General features: G+C 43.5%; 1 protein-coding gene across 2 annotated transcripts in view; it reads left to right on the top strand.

Moving 5' to 3' along the window:
* Positions 1 to 19,278, top strand: part of LOC138968293 (UDP-glucose 6-dehydrogenase-like) — an 88,289-nt gene that overhangs the window by 20,764 nt on the left and 48,247 nt on the right. The gene's annotated exons all lie outside the window — the stretch shown is intronic.

Below are 19,278 nucleotides of genomic sequence, written 5' to 3'. Positions count from 1 at the left end.
CTCAACTGCTCCCTTGGATCTTTACGGCGGGGTGGTTGTGTCAGATTAAAAAAAAAAAAGATTAAAAAGAGTAATTACAATATCCGTGCCAATTGTACGCAATCTGTCTGTTGATGAAATGAATTGAGACCCGAAAAATCCAACCTCCACAGGACACAATAAGGCTGTTGACTGTTGGCACATGTCCCAGTGGAAGGACGCACATTTCGCATCAACAGCTGGCAACTGTTACACTTTCGTCGTTGCATGCTACGTTTTAAGACAAATTGCTACGCTGTTACGCCAAGCATAAAATTGCTCCGCTTAAACAAATAGTTACATGCATGCAACAGTTTGTTCTTTCTTGTGAGTTCTGGTACTCATTTCTGACTCTCACTCTGTGTAGCGGTCAGAATTTGTGTCCTAAATCATTGTCCACACTTAAAGCTGTGGTCTATTTATGACTTTCCGGAGCTACGAGGTTAAAAAGACAAGGATGAAAATCATGTACAGAATTCTGTACAGCAAACACTACCCGAAACCCCACCTATACGGCGTGTTTGACCTTGAGAGCTTCAGTCAACGCTTGAATTTTGCAGGGATAACATCCGGTTTGCTCTCTCAAGACTGATCATATTTTATCTTCAAGAGAGATCAAGGGGAAAAAATAAACGCCCCGGCGAAGATTCGAACTCTCGACCTCGTGTCTGATGTCCTAACCACTAGGCTACAGCGCCAATTGAGAAAAAGAAGGAAAAACATTGATATGAATTCATGTTATGTTATTCTTGAAGCAGTATGATTTATATATCTATCCGCCCACTTTTCAGAAGTGAATACATGTATAACTATTTCTTTAATGTCTGTTTTCAACTTCACAGAGCCTTGGAGAGATTCAAATACTCTTCTTGTCATTTTTCTTGCATGTTATAAATAGAGATATCGCAGCTATTTGCAAGGCGCGAATGTCGTGTAGCATGACGGTGTAAACATGTACTGCGATTCCGTGAAACATGTTACGTTTGCAAATAAAGGCAAATTTGAAGGGCATATTTTACGTTTTTGCAACGCATGAATGGTAGTTTAAGCGTAGAATGATATAAAAGTATTATTTTTTCCATCTTTGACAACACTGGTGGAGTGGCCTAGCGGTTAAGACATCGGCCCCAACATTTCGAGGACCCGAGGCCTTGAGTTGGAATCCCTGCCAAGTCGTTTATTTTTTCTGCTCGATCCTTATTGCTATAATAGACTTTTTCCTGTCTAAAAAGAAGAGATTGTACTGTGTTTTTGTTGACTATGAAAAGGCTTTTGACCTTGTTAACCGCTCCTTTTTGTGGCAGAAATTGTTAAATTGTGGTGTGCGTGGTAAGATGTTGACGATTGTTCAAGATATGTACTCTAAAGCTAAGTCCTGTGTACAGTGGAACACTAAGTTGTCTGACTTTTTTTCTTGTTCTGCCGGTGTGAGACAAGGTGAGAACTTGTCTCCCCTGCTTTTTTCCGTATATTTAAACGATCTGAAGAATTATTTTGATCGGGAGTCAGCTCTAAATACCTTAGGACGTGAATCCGAAAATGTAAACTGTGACAATAGTGATATTAACGTTTTGTATGGGTTGTTCATTTTGTTGTATGCTGACGATACGGTTATTTTTGCTGAATCGCCAGAATCCTTGCAGATCGCTCTAGATATTATGGACAGATATTGTAAAGATTGGTTTTTGAAATTGAATGTAACTAAAACAAAAGTAATGATTTTCTCAAGAGGGAAAGTAAGAAAAGTTCCGACATTTACATTCAATGGTCGGAAACTTGATATTGTGTATGATTTTCAATACCTGGGTATTAAATTTAGCTACAATGGTAAATTTACTGTTGCACAGAAGAATTTGTATGACCGTGCCTCCAAGGCCATGTTTGCTTTATTACGTAAAACTAGAAAACTGTTTTTGCCTCTTGATGTCCAAATTGACCTCTTTGAAAAAACTGTGGTCCCTATTTTACTTTACGGTTCTGAAGTATGGTGCCCTTACATGTCTGATTTAGCTAACAAATTACAGATACGATTTTTTAAGATGATTTTGAAAGTTGGCAAATCAACACCAACAAACATGGTTTTGGGTGAATTAGGTCAGTTCCCTGTAAGTATTCAAGCGAAATGTCGTATGTTGAATTTTTGGTACAAACTTGCATTTTCTAATGATTCTGACAAACTTTCTTGTGTGACATATCGTTTTTTGTTTAAAATGTATGAATCTGGTGTATACAAGTCAAAATTTCTGCTTTCTGTCCATGGTGTTCTAAATGAGTTAGGCTTTAGTGATTTTTGGCACAATCAAACTAGCGATAATGTAACGGATGGTGGTTATTTTAATACTTTCAAAGCACTGATGAAAAATAGGCTACAAGACCAATTTGTCCAAACCTGGCATTCAGAAATAAATAACAATGAGTTTTATTATAATTATAGAATGTATAAAGAGAATTTTGAGTTTGAAAAGTACTTGTCTATCCTGCCGGTTAATTTAGCAAACGCTGTTTTAAAATTTAGAACACTGAATCATAAATTGCCTATACAAAAAGGTAGGACTCTTGGTGTTCCCAGACAAGACAGAATCTGTCACAAATGTTCATCAGGTGACCTTGGGGACGAGTTCCATTATATTTTTGTATGTCCTTTTTTTACCAATTATAGAAAACAGTTGTTACGGTGCTATTATTATGCCCGCCCCAATTCAGTTAAATTCAAAGAGCTTTTTTCCACTACAAAAAAGAGTTTATTGCTAAAACTCGCAAAGTTCATGACACTTGTCATGGACTGTTTGAGAAGCGAGTAAAATTTAATTCTCTTTTAGCTTTATACTCCGTTATCTGTTTTGTGTTGTTTGTAATAGTATTTTTGTCCTGATGTTAACTCACCCTCCACCCCCCCTCCCCCTTCCCCCCATTTCCCATAGTAAAGAAATGTATGTAATCACTTTGCACTTGTAGTGTTTTATTATTATTATTATTATTATTATTATTATTTAAGTTATTGAGACATCCCAGTGCACTAAGGGATTTATAGAGCAAATCGAGAAAATTCATTATTGAACGAAGCGCATAGCGCTGAGTTCAATAATTATTTTCGAGATTTGCTCTATAAATCCCTTAGTGCACTGGGATTGTTTCAATAACGATATTGTCAGTACCGCCATAGAAAAAAGAAGATTCCAAGCGCACATTTTGCAACGCGCATTTGAATAGGCATAACTGTGTGTTCAGGTCGTGTACAGTAAAGATCTACTTTTGTGTGGGGTGTCTCAAGTGTGTCGTGCTTTCGTCACACGCATTTTAATTTCTGTTGGTAAATTCCAGTGTAGCGTTAATCTGAACAGTGATGATCTTTCAGAGAGACCTCATTTGAACTCGAAGAAAGGGCTGTGCTCTTCATTATTTGCGATTCGAAACCTCCAGTCGAGCTTCGACGGATTGACTGTGCGGAGTGACTCCCCTTGAATTGACTCGAAGCCGCGGGACTCGACGGTTCGCACATTTTCAAAACAAATGTGGCATATTTCTCGTGTTTTATCTTCACTCATCGGGGAGTCTGATACTAAATATGAACGGTAAGAATGCTCTGAACCCTACACGTATTATATCCCCATCGTTTTTTCGTTCACATTTGCCCAACATGTTAATTTGCTGAGCGGGGTTTATGTCGTCTGCTAGGGCAATCAAACCACTGCATGCAGTCTGCACTGACTGAGTCTGCACGCACGAGGCACGCTGGTAATAAATCTTATAATGGTAAGAACGTTCTGAACCCTACACGTTTTCGATTACGATTGTTCTTGCCTTGAAATAATAATTCGGAAACCATTCATTTACTGAACTGATGCAGTCGTATTTCAGTGTAGTCAGTGCGGCTACGTATGACAGAGTCGATCGAGTCAGTCTTCCAAACTGGTCTAGCTGGTACGTTATCGGAATAACACTTGTGTTTTCTGCTAGCGGGTGGGAATTTTATATTAACTCATCATTTGGCAATGTGGATGATAAGCTACATGCCACTAACACGATGTGAAGAATCTATGCAAGTCGGCGAGAATTAGATGAAACACAGCGGCTTGTATTTTTAGATCAGTGGCAGCCGCACTGTGGCACAGGCACATGCAATCTGTCAGAAAAAAACCACTTCTGCTTTAATTGAGAAGCAGGGAATTTATGGTCATTTGGTATTGTGGAAAATATAAGCTACATGTCAGTAATTAATTCTGAGGATGAGAGCACAGTCTTGCTTAGGTAAAGGGCGTAAGAATACGCTCTGTGGAAAAGTTAGCGCACTCCAAGAGTGCGCTAACAGTTTTAGCGCATCGCCATTAGCCAATCAACTGGTTCACATCAGTCATGTGACACCAGTACTTACTGACAATTATTATTATTATTATTATTATTATTATTATTATTATTATTATTATTACTATTTATTATTATTATTGTTGAATTGTTTCTTGTATTGTTTTTGCTCTCCCTCACCCCTCAATTCCCTTTTCTGTACATAGTCTGATTTCTTTTTGTTTTAGTTCCTTTTATTTGGTGTTGAATGAAATGTGTTTTTACTGTGTTTTTTAATTTTCCATGTACCCTCACGGGGTTTTATTGGAATAATAAAACTTGACTTGACTTGACTTGACTTGACTTGACTTGACAAGTATGCCCAGTTCTGAGAGAGGAAACCGGATGTTACCACTGCAAAATTCAAGCGTTGACTGAAGCTCTCAAGGTCATACACGCCGTATAGATGGGGTTTCGGGTAGCGTTTGCTGTACAGAATTTTGTACATGATTTTCACCTTATCTTTTCAAACTCGTAGCCCCGGATAGTCATAAATAGACCTCAGCTTTAAAAGTGGCACTGCAGATGCTCTTTATTGGCCATTATGCTTCTTTTTTCTAAATAAACGATAAAAATGCATATATTCTTCGGCGAGATAACCTTCATGTGGATGTGCTAATACATTTTCCACAATGCTACACTAATACACCATTAAAGGCTGAAAATTGCAAGAAAATGTAAATGGCTACACTTGAGGTTTCATAAGGGTTGGCAAGTTTGCGGCGGCATATGCACGTTTGGGCGGATCTGGGCTGGTATGCATGGCGAGAAAGGAATCTTCAATACATGTATACATGTACTTATGGCCTTGGGAGTATAGCATTTTGGGTACAGCATCCGATAGTTCATGTCAGTGGCATATAACATGCTTTTTTTTCTTTTCTTTTTAAGATGCTGCACTGAACTGTACCAGAACTACTATTGTAATAAACCTTGAACACAAGATACACATACTATTATAAAGTGCACGTTTGTATCTCTTGACGAACATACTTCTGCTACCCTTGAAGATGGTGTAATGATGTCCATGTCGCAAGGTAAAAAAAAGTTAAAAAAAACACAAACCGGGTGACACAAAAAGAATGTGATCATTACCAAAGCCCCAAAATATCACGTTTGTTTCCGATAACAAGGCCAGGACAATAAGGTTCATTAGGTCGCTATTTTTTTATTTTTTTTATTTTTTATTTATTTTTTTTTTTGGGGGGGGAGGGATTATAGTTTGTTTTCATATCTAAACAGGCGTTTTTGGGTGTGTTTTTTTCTGGCTGAAAATCATGTGAATCTGTGTCCCCTTGTTGTCGGTAAAGAGTTGTAAAGTCCGCGAAATCGAGTTCTGTCATTAATTTTTCTTTCTTTCTTTCTGTGTACTGAGAACAGTAACCACTCATGTTTCACGTGTGTTCAAAGCGTGTTTTCACAAATTAAAATATACGTGTCACTGACAAGACCAAAGAACCATGCACTCAAGAAATATTCCTTCTTTTTGTCCTCTAATAAGCGTGTGTCCTTTTTGACTCACATGCGAAGCAAAAGTGAGTCTATGTACTCACCCGAGTCGTCCGTCCGTCCGTCCGGACGTCCGGACGTCCGTCCGTCCGTCCGTCCGTCCGTCCGTCCGGAAAACTTTAACGTTGGATATTTCTTGGACACTATTCAGTCTATCAGTACCAAATTTGGCAAGATGGTGTATGATGACAAGGCCCCAAAAAACATACATAGCATCTTGACCTTGCTTCAAGGTCAAGGTCGCAGGGGCCATAAATGTTGCCTAAAAAACAGCTATTTTTCACATTTTTCTCATTTTCTCTGAAGTTTTTGAGATTCAATACCTCACCTATATATGATATATAGGGCAAAGTAAGCCCCATCTTTTGATACCAGTTTGGTTTACCTTGCTTCAAGGTCAAGGTCACAGGAGCTCTTCAAAGTTGGATTGTATACATATTTTGAAGTGACCTTGACCCTGAACTATGGAAGATAACTGTTTCAAACTTAAAAATTATGTGGGGCACATGTTATGCTTTCATCATGAGACACATTTGGTCACATATGATCAAGGTCAAGGTCACTTTGACCCTTATGAAATGTGACCAAAATAAGGTAGTGAACCACTAAAAGTGACCATATCTCATGGTAGAAAGAGCCAATAAGCACCATTGTACTTCCTATGTCTTGAATTAACAGCTTTGTGTTGCATGACCTTGGATGACCTTGACCTTGGGTCAAGGTCACATGTATTTTGGTAGGAAAAATGTGTAAAGCATGTGAGTCGTATGGGCTTTGCCCTTCTTGTTGCTTGTATGTTGAAAACCCTCGACTGTTCGTGCCATTCATCGAGTGTTTATGCCTGTGGAGAGATAATGAACCTTTTTGTAGTCAAGCAATTCAAATGGTTACGCCACATGTGTCCGCATTACAGTATATACGGTGGATAAAGGTGTGTCCTTTTGTGCTTGTATGTTCAAAGCCCAGACATACAACGAGTGTCCCGACTTTTCATGTCATATGGAACGAGTGTTTATGTATGCGAACAGATATTGCACTTCTTTTTTACATTTAGTCAAGTTTTGACTAAATGTTTTAACATAGACGGGGACTCGAGACGAGGGTCGTGGTGTGTGTGTGTGTGTGTGTGTGTGTGTGTGTGTGTGTGTGTGTGTGTGTGTGTGTGCGTGCGTGCGTGTGTGTGTGTGTGTGTGTGTGTGTGTGTGTGTGTGTGTGTAGAGCGATTCAGACCAAACTACTGGACCGATCTTTATGAAATTTTACATGAGAGTTCATGGGAATGATATCCCCGGACGTTTTTTTCTTTTTTTCGATAAATACCTTTGATGACGTCATATCCGGCTTTTTGTAAAAGTTAAGGCGGCACTGTCACACCCTCATTTTTCAATCAAATTGATTGAAATGTTGGCCAAGCAATCTTCGACGAAGGCCGGACTTCGGTATTGCTTTTCAGCTTGGTGGCTTAAAAATTAATTAATGACTTTGGTCATTAAAAATCTGAAAATTGTAAAAAAAAGAAAATTGTTTATAAAACGATTCAAATTTACGTTCATCTTATTCTTCATCATTTTCTGATTCCAAAAACATAAATATGTAATATTTGGATTAAAAACAAGCTCTAAAAAATATAAATATAAAAATTATGATCAAAATTAAATTTTCGAAATCAATTTAAAAAACACATTCATCTTATTCCTTGTAGGTTCCTGATTCCAAAAACATATAGATATGATATGTTTAGATTAAAAACACGCTCAGAAAGTTAAAACGAAGAGAGGTACAGAAAAGCGTGCTATCCTTCTCAGCGCAACTACTACCCCACTCTTCTTGTCAATTTCACTGCCTTTGCCACGAGCGGTGGACTGACGATGCTACGAGTATACGGTCTTGCTGAAAAATGGCATTGCGTTCAGTTTCATTCTGTGAGTTCGACAGCTTGACTAAATGTTGTATTTTCGCCTTACGCGACTTGTTTTTCTTTCTTTTTTTGCACAGCAATTCAACATGTTTACGTCACATTTGCCTACTTTATGATTTGTGTACATACTGATTTTTGTCACGTACGCCACGTGTGCCTGCCTCGTAATTTGTACAGAGATTTCAAATCATTTTTGTCACGTACGCCACGTTGCCTTGTCATTTGTACAAAGATTTCAAATCATTTTTGTCACACAAGACAAACTAGGCGACAGCTTTGAGCCCAAAGTCGACTTTTTGAAGACTTCGCGAAGTCTCTTTACCAAAAATGTCTTGCCAAAGCTTTGTTCAGCCAGCCTCGAGAAGTAGACTTTGTGAAGTCTCTCTACCAAAAATGTCTTGCCAAAGCTTTGTTCAGCCAGCCTCGAGAAGTAGACTGTGTGAAGTCTCTCTACCAAAAATGTCTTGCCAAAGCTTTGTTCAGCCAGCCTCGAGAAGTAGACTTTGTGAAGTCTCTCTACCAAAAATGTCTTGCCAAAGCTTTGTTCAGCCAGCCTCGAGAAGCAGACTTCGCGAGGTCAACTTCTCCCCTAAAATATGAGGCTTTATTGAAGGTGTCGAGGCACTGTGGTTTGCAGTGCAACTCATGCTTTGGTTTGGTCTTGAGAGCGGGTAACTTTTTAAAGGGACTGTTGTACACTAGCGGGTCCATCCTGAACTCAGGTCAAAATGAGTTCGGACGCGACAGTCCTACGCGAATCTATCAAAACTAGGAATACAGAGTTATCTTCCCTATGTTTTTCGCGAGAACTGATCTGAATTTGAGATCGGTGTTCGCGAGACGAAAATAATTACAGATTGGCCGACTTCGACAGTGATCTCCATTCTGTTCTTCACACTTATGATAAACACATCGTTCTAAGGTCAAAACAAGTCGAAATTTTGGGACTGCTGCCGGAAGGAGACCGTAATATATGGTTGCATCACTACAGAAAAAATCGTCTGCTTCAGCGAACGCCGAAACCAAACGGTTGATTATCACGTGACACTTTTGCCATATTTAGAGTTGTTTGCACAGTAAATACAGCCGCGAAAAAATAGCTCCCTTGAAACTGTCTTACAAATCAATTCCTTTGTAAATGTAATTTAAAAATTACACAACACCATGAAAAATCATTATCGACGATCGCGAATCTGCTTATTTCAATAATAGCCTACATTACAAAAAAACTCTAAATTTGTAAAAAAAAATAAATAAATAAAATAAAAAATAAAAAAATCGGTTTCCTTGCAAGGCATCCTGTCAGGGAGAGAATGAGCCGAACTCATTTTGACATGAGTTCAGGATGTAGCGGGTCGTGCTTCATGCTATTATTTGCTCCTAGTTGCAGAAAACTGTAAGAACACCCCCCCCCCCCCCACCCACCCCAAAAAAATGAAAAACAGATAATATTCCGTTACATCCTGACCACATGACGCTACACGCAACCATCATTGTTGCTCCCAGATGCAGAAACTTGTGAGGACAAAATACACACACCCCTACCTTGGGGTATGAGGTGTATCTCTAGAGTGATTTATACACGTGTGGGACCGATCGTTTCAAGACTCAAGACTCCAAAGTTTACTGTCCTTATAAAAGCAAGGAAAATTCAGACCGAGTGCTGAAGAGGTCCTTTAACTGAATAAGCTTCTGAATGAAACTGTACTTGAATACTTGTGCTCGCTCCCAGACAAGCGCGGTGCCCAAGTGAATGGGTTCCAGCTCAGGCAACCGCTGTGTTTACCGGACGTGGCTTTTGTCCGCTCTTACGGCTCTTAGGCCACTTTGCTGTAATATCCACAGACATCCACATGTGCGGTTTGGGTGTGTGTGGGGAGAGCGAGTATGTGTTTGAAAGATGGAGAAGGGAGGTGTGTGTGTGTGGGGGGGGGATATGTGTCTGTGTGAGAGAGAGAGAGGATATGTGTCTGTGTGAGAGAGAGAGAGAGAGAGAGAGGGAGAGAGAGGGAGGAAGAGAGACCAAGACAGAAAGTGTTTTCGTGCGTGCGCGTCAAGGCATATACAATCGTCTTCAAACAATTTTTGCACGAAAAGAATAAAGTATCCGCGGCGAACACAATTCAGAGAGGGTATGGTTTTCCTGTGTGGCCTATTAACATTTCAAGAAAAAAGAGTCATGGCTGGTTTTTGGCTCACGAAGTGTAGCCTATGCGATCGTAACTTTGTCTGTCTGTGCGTGCGTATGTGCGTGCGTGCGTGCGTGTGTATGTCTGTGGTAGAAACTTTAACATTTCGTCATTTGAAGACGTCACATTATGGCGTAAGAGGGTTAGACGTCACGCGAAGGAATGTCTCGGTCATTGTTATTTTGAGCTGGCCGAGACTAGTTGGCAGTCGTGTCTGTAAGTAGGCTACATGCAGACAGACAGATCTAGATCTAGTGTCTCGCTTTCTTGCACAGTGTCACCTATGCTTACTGTGTGTGTGTGTACACACGTATGTGTGACGGAGTGATTGAGTTTGTGTTACTGTTTGTCGATTTCTTACGTGAGCCTTGAAGGCTTCGCCTCTTGTTTTTGTGTGTGTGTGTGTGCCCTTTTAAGGTCGTTTTATTTCTGAGTGTATTCAAGTTGCTTCCCTTGCTAAATTTCTACTCATGAAAATTCCGTATCGTGCTTGCGACGGCGTATACGCACGAGTCCAGTGAGTATTCGCCAGAGGGTGTCTAATTTGCATTGCTAGAACTGAGATACTTATTGATTTTAATAAAAACGTACATTACATGTCAACTAGTTTGTTTTTATATGATTTTGAGAGATCGCGAGATTGTATTGTGGGAATAACATAATTCGGTCAAGTGTGCGAACGGCGCAGTAAAATTGAAATCAAGAATGCTGCAGTAAAACTGTGATGTTGTTTTACTGCAGAATAGTCTGTCACAGTTTTTCTGGAGAAAAACGAACGACCTTGTAAAGTAGCGTTTGTATTCGTCACCCCCTGGGATAGTATAATAGTTTGTTCCGACAGACAAAATACATTCGTGTCAGTCACGCACAACTATTGGTAATTCTGGATGAGTCCATCTCTCGACAGTGGGGGGCTCGCGTGCTCCAACATTATAATGAGCCAGTACAAAATGCTGCAGAAAAAGTGTAAACAGGTTTTCTGCAGTAAAACAACAGCACCGTTTTACTGCAGCATTCTTGATTTCAATTTTACTGCAGTAAAATGTTTTGCTCCAGAAAAACCTGTTGCTTCGGCGAAAGATGACATTATGCAGAAATGCTGCAGAAAAGACAGTTTTTCTCCAGCATTTCTGTTTTTCTGCAGAATAACTGAATAATGCCAAAATGCTGAAGAAAAAGTGTAAACAGTTTTTCTGCAGTAAAACAACATCACCGTTTTACTGCAGCATTCTTGATTTCAATTTTACTGCAGTAAAACTGTTTTACTGCAGAAAAAAAACGTTGCTCTCGCGAAAGATGACATTATGCAGAAATGCTGCAGAAAAGACAGTTTTTCTCCAGCATTTCGGTTTTTCTCCAGAATAACTGAATAATGTCATAATCCGCCAAGAGCCAGTACAAAATGCTTCAGAAAAAATAACAAGAGGCGAAGCCTTCAAGGCTCACGTAAGAAATAGACAAACAGTAACACAAACTCAATCACCCCGTCACACATACACACCCACACACACAGTAAGCTTAGGTGACCACTGTGCAAGAAAGAGAGATAGAGAATACTACATGGCTTGCTGTGTCGTACCAGATTTACACGAGTTGTTTTTTTAAATAGTGAACTGCGAGCGAAAGCGAGCTGTTCACTATTTGAAAAAGCAACGAGTGTAAATCTGGTACGACACAGCAAGCCATGTAGTATTCTGTTTATCCTACATTATATACTTCTGTGCCAGATCTAACTAAAAGTCACCGACAGCGCTATTGCCTTTGGATCAACCCGCTTTAGAACTTCAAACCACTTTACTCAATTTGACATTCATTCCTCCGCCATGACACACACTCTCAAACTAGGACAAAGTAGTTCGCCTTTGTTAACACTGTTAAGTTTAATATTGAACATTGATTAAATAAATTCGAACAACGAAATGATGGTCACTTCAAAATATACCAGATAAAAAGAAAAGCAGTGGCCACAGGATAAAAGAAACCAAAAGGAACAACAACAGCAAAGCATATCCTTCCGCGATGTCACGATCGGGTGACAGAGACCAAGAAAGTGTCACTCAGTGGAGTGCCTGTTCTTGGTCGGTTATGATAGAAAGCGCCTGTGCGTGATATTGGACACAGCAGAGTTTGCTGACAGTGCTCCCGAGCACGGATGTTTTGAAACGCACGAGCTTCACAGTGCGGGTTTCTGCTATCATAGGGCTGACGGTTTTTCGCTGACAGCGCACACGGGATTTTCAGGGATTGAGTTTCTCGTGTCTTTTTCTGCTTGGGGAGGCAGAATTGTGTATAGCTGGACTGGTTTTTGTGACAAGGTCAGTCACGTGTATTTTGGCTAGGTTGTCTGACAGAGACACGAGTACGGGGCACTTGACACCCAGCGGCAGAAGGGGAAGGAGCTAACACACAGTTTCTAGAGTATGATGGTTTTTCACCGAATATTGTATTCGGCACTCTAGGGGAACTTCCACTGCCACATGTTTTGCTGAGGACAAGTCGTCAACATTCCTTCGTCGGCGATGGCTTTCGCATAAGGATTCGACAAGGGGTTCTGGACGTTTTTGGTCACTGTTGACGAACAGAGGCTGTTCCAGGGAGGAGGCGGACTTTGCTTCCATTGAGAGTTACAATCATAGGCTTTTGAGGTAATAAATCATTATTTAACGCTGTTGATGAGTCTGTGTTGTGGAATGAAATACTCTCTGTTGTTCTTTCCAGGTTAGCGCATAATTTACTCTCTGTGACGCTAAAATACTAATCTGTATATGGTTTTTGCAGATAGGGAGAGAAGGACGGAAAATGGCTGTTTTGTTGTTGTAAAAAGTCCATTTTGTGCAGGCCCACGTGCTCGATGAGATATTTAAAGATGACATGTTTTAAGGTGGTGGGTGAGGGGTAGCTGACATGTTTAGTGCACCGATGCTTTCTGTTTGCAGCCTTCGTTTCGTTTCGCTTCGTTTCGTTCGCCTCGCTTCGTTACATTCCTGTAACATCTGCACGGCTGACTCTGGCGGGAACTGTTGAGGCTACGCTAACCAGGAGACCGGCTAACCAGGAGACCGGCTAACCAGCGGACCGGCTAACCAGCGAACCGGCTAACCAGCGGACCGGCTAACCAGCGAACCGACTAACCAGCATACCGGCTAAGCAGCAGCAGCAGAGATAAAGCTAAGTGCACCATGTCGTACGCACCCCGTTGACCACCGTTGTCTTTTCGTATCTATGATTTCATTGGAGTAGTGACAACGTGGGGTGTGGACACCTGCACGAACTAGAGCTTTTCGAACAGAACATTCGCATTTAACTATATTTACACGGGTTCAGCGTGTTCCTATAATTTTCTACATACTACTGGCATTTTGTCAGTGAACACTGGCCTTTTACGTGTTGAGAACGTAAAAGGAACATATTTTGAGTGAAGGCTCGAGGGAGGTGGAGAGTTTATACATAAACAGGCGTCTGAAACTTATACTTTTGTTGACTCTATTTAATTGTATGCCTGCGAGAGTGGATCGTGGTGTGGTTAGTTAATTAGTAGTAATTAACCGGTTCATAATCACCTTAAGTGATATATTGAAACGTGACACATGGGGGCTCGTCCGGGATTTACTCAGTTAATTTCCAACTGATAAAGACCCACCAATTAAGGATAACTAAGAGCAGATAATCTCGTCAGTGCTCGACTTATTTTCTGCTTGGTGCTACCCTTTTTTGTATAGTTTTGATCATATACCACACCTTAAGCGATTCACATCTTGCAGGAAATGTAAATTGTAATTTGTGAGTTATTGTATGCGCTAACTGTGATTACTTCCCTTTCCTTTGTTTGTGAATCTTTGTTGTTGTACGTTCAGAGTTTTCCGTTGCAGAGAGCTGAGCAGGGTTAGCGGATTTGTTATTCGTTTTACTCAGTTTTCTCTACATTGTTGTTTCGCATTCTGTAACAGGTTACATTTTCTACCGTCTTGTTTTACTTGGATTTTTCTCCATATTTTGACTTTGTTGGAATTTTGGGGGGGAAGGGTCCGAGGACTTCTGTCCTAACCAAGGCTGTGGGAGACACTCTGTTTCACCGCAAAAAGCAGCCGATAAAGTAGGCCACGGCTGTGGGAAACACTTTGTTTCACCGCAAAAAGCAGCCATAAAGTAGGCTACGCGTTTTGTTCTACACCGTTTGGATTTTTCTTCTGCATTTTCCGGTTGCTGGATTTTTGTATCCACCGCTTTCGTCACCGCGTATTCTAGCTATAGCTGCGTTAGACTTACTTTTGTGATAAAGCTTTGCTAAACTAACCATGGCTACAGGGGGATCTCCTACGAAGAGATTAACTTTTGAGACTCCTGGTAGCGAGGAACAGACAGAGCGAGACGCACGCGTTAGAGCGCGTAGTTTGCTTAAGCGCAAGGAGTTAGAACGTAAGGAAGACATAGAGCGACAGACGAGAAAAGAAGAGCTTGACAGACAAGAACGACAGGCCGAACGTGACAGACAGGACAAGAAGGACGAACTTGACAGACAAGAAAGGGAACGACAGGCCGAACGACAGGCCGAACGAGACAGACAGGAAAGGAAAGACGAACTTGACAGACAAGAAAGAGAACGAGACAGACAAGAAAAGAAAGACGAGCTTGAGAGACAGGAACGACAGGCAGAACGTGACAGACAGGACAAACAGGCCGAACGCGATCACCAGCTAGAACTAGCTAAGCTACAGGCAGAGAAGGGTACGCTTACTCAGGCTAGCGCGCCGACGTTTGTTGCTGACCGTACGAGACTGCCGACGTTCGACGATGACAAGGACGAGCTCGACGACTTTTTACGCCGGTTTGAGCGCATTGCATCTGACCAGAAGTGGGAAGAGGCCACGTGGGCTAGCCGCCTTAGCACCTGCTTAAAGGGACGCGCATTGCAGCTCTACAACGCTTTGGAGGACGACGAGGCGAGAGACTATCAGGCACTAAAGAAGGCGTTACTCCAGCGCTTCAACCTGACTGCGGAAGCCTACAGACGACGTCTGCGTAACAGCAAGAGACTGAGCGGCGAGCTGAGTCATCAGTTTGTGGCACGCCTTAATCTCTACCTGCGGCGCTGGGTGGAGATGGCCGAAAAGGACTGGACCGTCAACGACCTTGCCGACCTCATTGTCATGGAGCAACTGATGTCCAGCCTGCGACCTGAGGTGGTGACCTTTGTGCAGGAACACCAGCCTAAGACTACTCAGGAAGCAGCCGACTGGATCAGAGTACACGAGGACGCCCAGGCGATCTCCGGCAAATCTTCAGGCTCACGGCCAGGAAAATCGGGAAATTCGGGTTCTTCAGGACCCAAGGACGGGAAGGACGATCAGGGACACAAAGGATCAAGTTCCAGAACTGACATCCAGTGTTACTACTGCAACAAGCGGGGCCACGTGAAGAAGGACTGCCACAAGAGACAGGCTGACCAGAAGGGCGTTCACTTCGTTGGCAGTGAGGAGTTCAGGGACGTCACGAGCTCATGCACCATTCCACAACTCTGCGTTCCGTGCTCCAGGAAACATTTCCAGCCCCACTGCAACGTCTACGTTAACGGAGTGAAGGGCGAAGGTCTGCGGGACACAGGAGCAGACATGATAGTGGTTCGGGCGAGTCTAGTTCCAGCCATGGCCTACACAGGAGACAGCATCAGGGTGAGAATGGCCGAGGCATCTCACGCTTACGACTTGAACACGGCAGTGATCAAGGTCGTAACACCGTTGTTCACGGGGACCATTGTGGCCGTCGTCATGGACGATCCTCCATGCGACTTGCTCATTGGAAACCGGGTTCAGTTTGTGGACGGCGTCACCAGGGAGGTTCCCGTTTATCGGTCTCCCGACGTCATTTCAGTGCTCACGCGGGCACAGGCGGAGCGAGAGGACAAACCTCTCAAACCCCTACCTGCTGCACGAGCTGCCCTGGGTAACGTGACCCCCGCGCTTCTCGCGAAGGCTCAGGATTCTGACCCGACCTTAGCTACTCCTCGGGAGCACGCGAAGTCGGGGAAGGTGAAGCTGAGCGGGAAGCATGGGAGGTCAAGGTTCCTCAGGGACAAGAAGTTGCTCTACCGGGAGTTCAGCAACCAAGAAGGTACATTCAAACAGGTTGTCGTGCCTCGCGAGTTTCGCGAGGGTGTCATGGCAACGGCACACGACTCGATTCTGGGAGGTCATCTTGGCACCAAGAAGACCACGGATCGGGTCTGGCGCCACTTTTACTGGCCAGGCATCTGCACGGATGTCCGACGTTTCTGTGCGTCCTGCGATAAGTGCCAGAAGGTGGTTGCCAAAGGAAGGGTGAGGAAGGTCCCCTTAGAGAAGATGCCGCTCATCGACGAACCCTTTCGTCGGGTCGCAGTGGACATCATCGGGCCCATCTTGCCTGCGTCTGAGGACGGAAACAGATACATTTTGACCATGGTGGACTACGCTACTCGATACCCAGAGGCGATCCCTCTGAAATCGATTGAAGCCACGCGAGTAGCTGAGGCTCTGGTTACTATGTGGTCCCGGCTGGGAATTCCATCAGAGGTACTCACCGACAGAGGCACGCAGTTCACGGGAGGAGTGATGGCGGAGGCAGCACGACTGCTATCACTGGAGCAGCACTTCACCACTCCTTACCATGCTCAGTGCAACGGACTGGTGGAGAGGTTCAATGGCACCTTGAAGACCATGCTGAGGAAACTAGCTCAAGAGAAACCACGCACGTGGGACAGGTACATCCCAGCATTGCTTTTTGCATACCGCGAGGTTCCTCAGGAGAGCTTGGGCTTTTCCCCATTCGAGCTGTTGTACGGCAGACAGGTACGCGGTCCCATGGCTATCCTGCGTCAGGCTTGGACAGACGAAGAAGCTGACGAGGAGGTGCAGACGACAGCGACCTACATAGTAAAACTCAGGAACAGGATTGAAGAGACCTGCAAACTGGCTCAAGAGAACCTGGGAAGAGCAGCACAGCGTTACGCGCGAGGATTCGACCGCAAGGCACGACCGCGCAGCTTCAAGATTGGGGAACGGGTGTTGCTACTTTTACCTGTCAAACACAACAAGCTACAACTGCAGTGGCAAGGACCTTTTGAGGTGACAGCGAGGGTGGGCCAGAACGACTACAGGATCATGATGCACGGGAAAGCACGCCTGTACCACGCCAACCTGCTGCGCGCCTACATAGAGAGGACAGCCTACGGGGAGAAGAACAAAGACCAGAAGAACAAAGACAAGAAGACAGAGAAGGTTGCAGTCATCAGGGGTGAAACGAGGGGTTGCTCGTTCTTGAGGACGACCTTTCTGTCTGGAGACGGACCATCAACCTCTGCAATATCTTCAGGTTGCAAGGTTGGCAAACGCCAGACTTATGCGCTGGGCGTTGATCCTCCAACCGTACCAATTCACGGTACGCGTCATTCCGGGCGCCAACAATGTTGGAGCTGACTTTCTCTCTCGGGCTGTAGAGGAGAACATGACTGTGAGCGAAACCGAGGTTTCGTCTTGAAGAGGGGAGGTGTGTCACGATCGGGTGACAGAGACCAAGAAAGTGTCACTCAGTGGAGTGCCTGTTCTTGGTCGGTTATGATAGAAAGCGCCTGTGCGTGATATTGGACACAGCAGAGTTTGCTGACAGTGCTCCCGAGCACGGATGTTTTGAAACGCACGAGCTTCACAGTGCGGGTTTCTGCTATCATAGGGCTGACGGTTTTTCGCTGACAGCGCACACGGGATTTTCAGGGATTGAGTTTCTCGTGTCTTTTTCTGCTTGGGGAGGCAGAATTGTGTATAGCTGGACGGGTTTTGTGACAAGGTCAGTCACGTGTATTTTGGCTAGGTTGTCTGACAGAGACACGAGTACGGGGCACTTGACACCCAGCGGCAGAAGGGGAAGGATCTAATACAGTTTCTAGAGTATGATGGTTTTTCACCGAATATTGTATTCGGCACTCTAGGGGAACTTCCACTGCCACATGTTTTGCTGAGGACAAGTCGTCAACATTCCTTCGTCGGCGATGGCTTTCGCATAAGGATTCGACAAGGGGTTCTGGACGTTTTTGGTCACTGTTGACGAACAGAGGCTGTTCCAGGGAGGAGGCGGACTTTGCTTCCATTGAGAGTTACAATCATAGGCTTTTGAGGTAATAAATCATTATTTAACGCTGTTGATGAGTCTGTGTTGTGGAATGAAATACTCTCTGTTGTTCTTTCCAGGTTAGCGCATAATTTACTCTCTGTGACGCTAAAATACTAATCTGTATATGGTTTTTGCAGATAGGGAGAGAAGGACGGAAAATGGCTGTTTTGTTGTTGTAAAAAGTCCATTTTGTGCAGGCCCACGTGCTCGATGAGATATTTAAAGATGACATGTTTTAAGGTGGTGGGTGAGGGGTAGCTGACATGTTTAGTGCACCGATGCTTTCTGTTTGCAGCCTTCGTTCGTTCGTTCGTTTCGTTCGCCTCGCTTCGTTACATTCCTGTAACATCTGCACGGCTGACTCTGGCGGGAACTGTTGAGGCTACGCTAACCAGGAGACCGGCTAACCAGGAGACCGGCTAACCAGCGGACCGGCTAACCAGCGAACCGGCTAACCAGCGGACCGGCTAACCAGCGAACCGACTAACCAGCATACCGGCTAAGCGGCAGCAGCAGAGATAAAGCTAAGTGCACCATGTCGTACGCACCCCGTTGACCACCGTTGTCTTTTCGTATCTATGATTTCATTGGAGTAGCGACAACGTGGGGTGTGTGACACCTGCACGAACTAGAGCTTTTCGAACAGAACATTCACATTTAACTATATTTACACGGGTTCAGCGTGTTCCTATAATTTTCTACATACTACTGGCATTTTGTCAGTGAACACTGGCCTTTTACGTGTTGAGAACGTAAAAGGAACATATTTTGAGTGAAGGCTCGAGGGAGGTGGAGAGTTTATACATAAACAGGCGTCTGAAACTTATACTTTTGTTGACTCTATTTAATTGTATGCCTGCGAGAGTGGATCGTGGTGTGGTTAGTTAATTAGTAGTAATTAACCGGTTCATAATCACCTTATGTGATATATTGAAACGTGACACGCGATAGGATGACAGTCAAGTCGGAGCCAGGCGAGTCGACAGCTTTCAGATGGTCACTTCTCGGTTTGGTGACTGGACAAATATTGGTTGATGTTGATGGTACCAACGTGCACAGGCCTTGCAAACAGTGTTGTTAGCGTTTGCTGGGATGTGATTGTGGCAGTGGCAGTGGAGACGGCTGGAGTTGAAGTGGCCGTGCGAATCCAATGTGTCGTCT

The sequence above is a fragment of the Littorina saxatilis genome, linkage group LG6 (genome assembly GCF_037325665.1).
Source record: "Littorina saxatilis isolate snail1 linkage group LG6, US_GU_Lsax_2.0, whole genome shotgun sequence".
Classification (NCBI taxonomy): Eukaryota; Metazoa; Mollusca; class Gastropoda; order Littorinimorpha; family Littorinidae; genus Littorina; species Littorina saxatilis.
The sequence above is the reverse complement of the archived record's forward strand: the minus strand, read 5'-3'. Positions and strand labels throughout refer to the sequence as shown.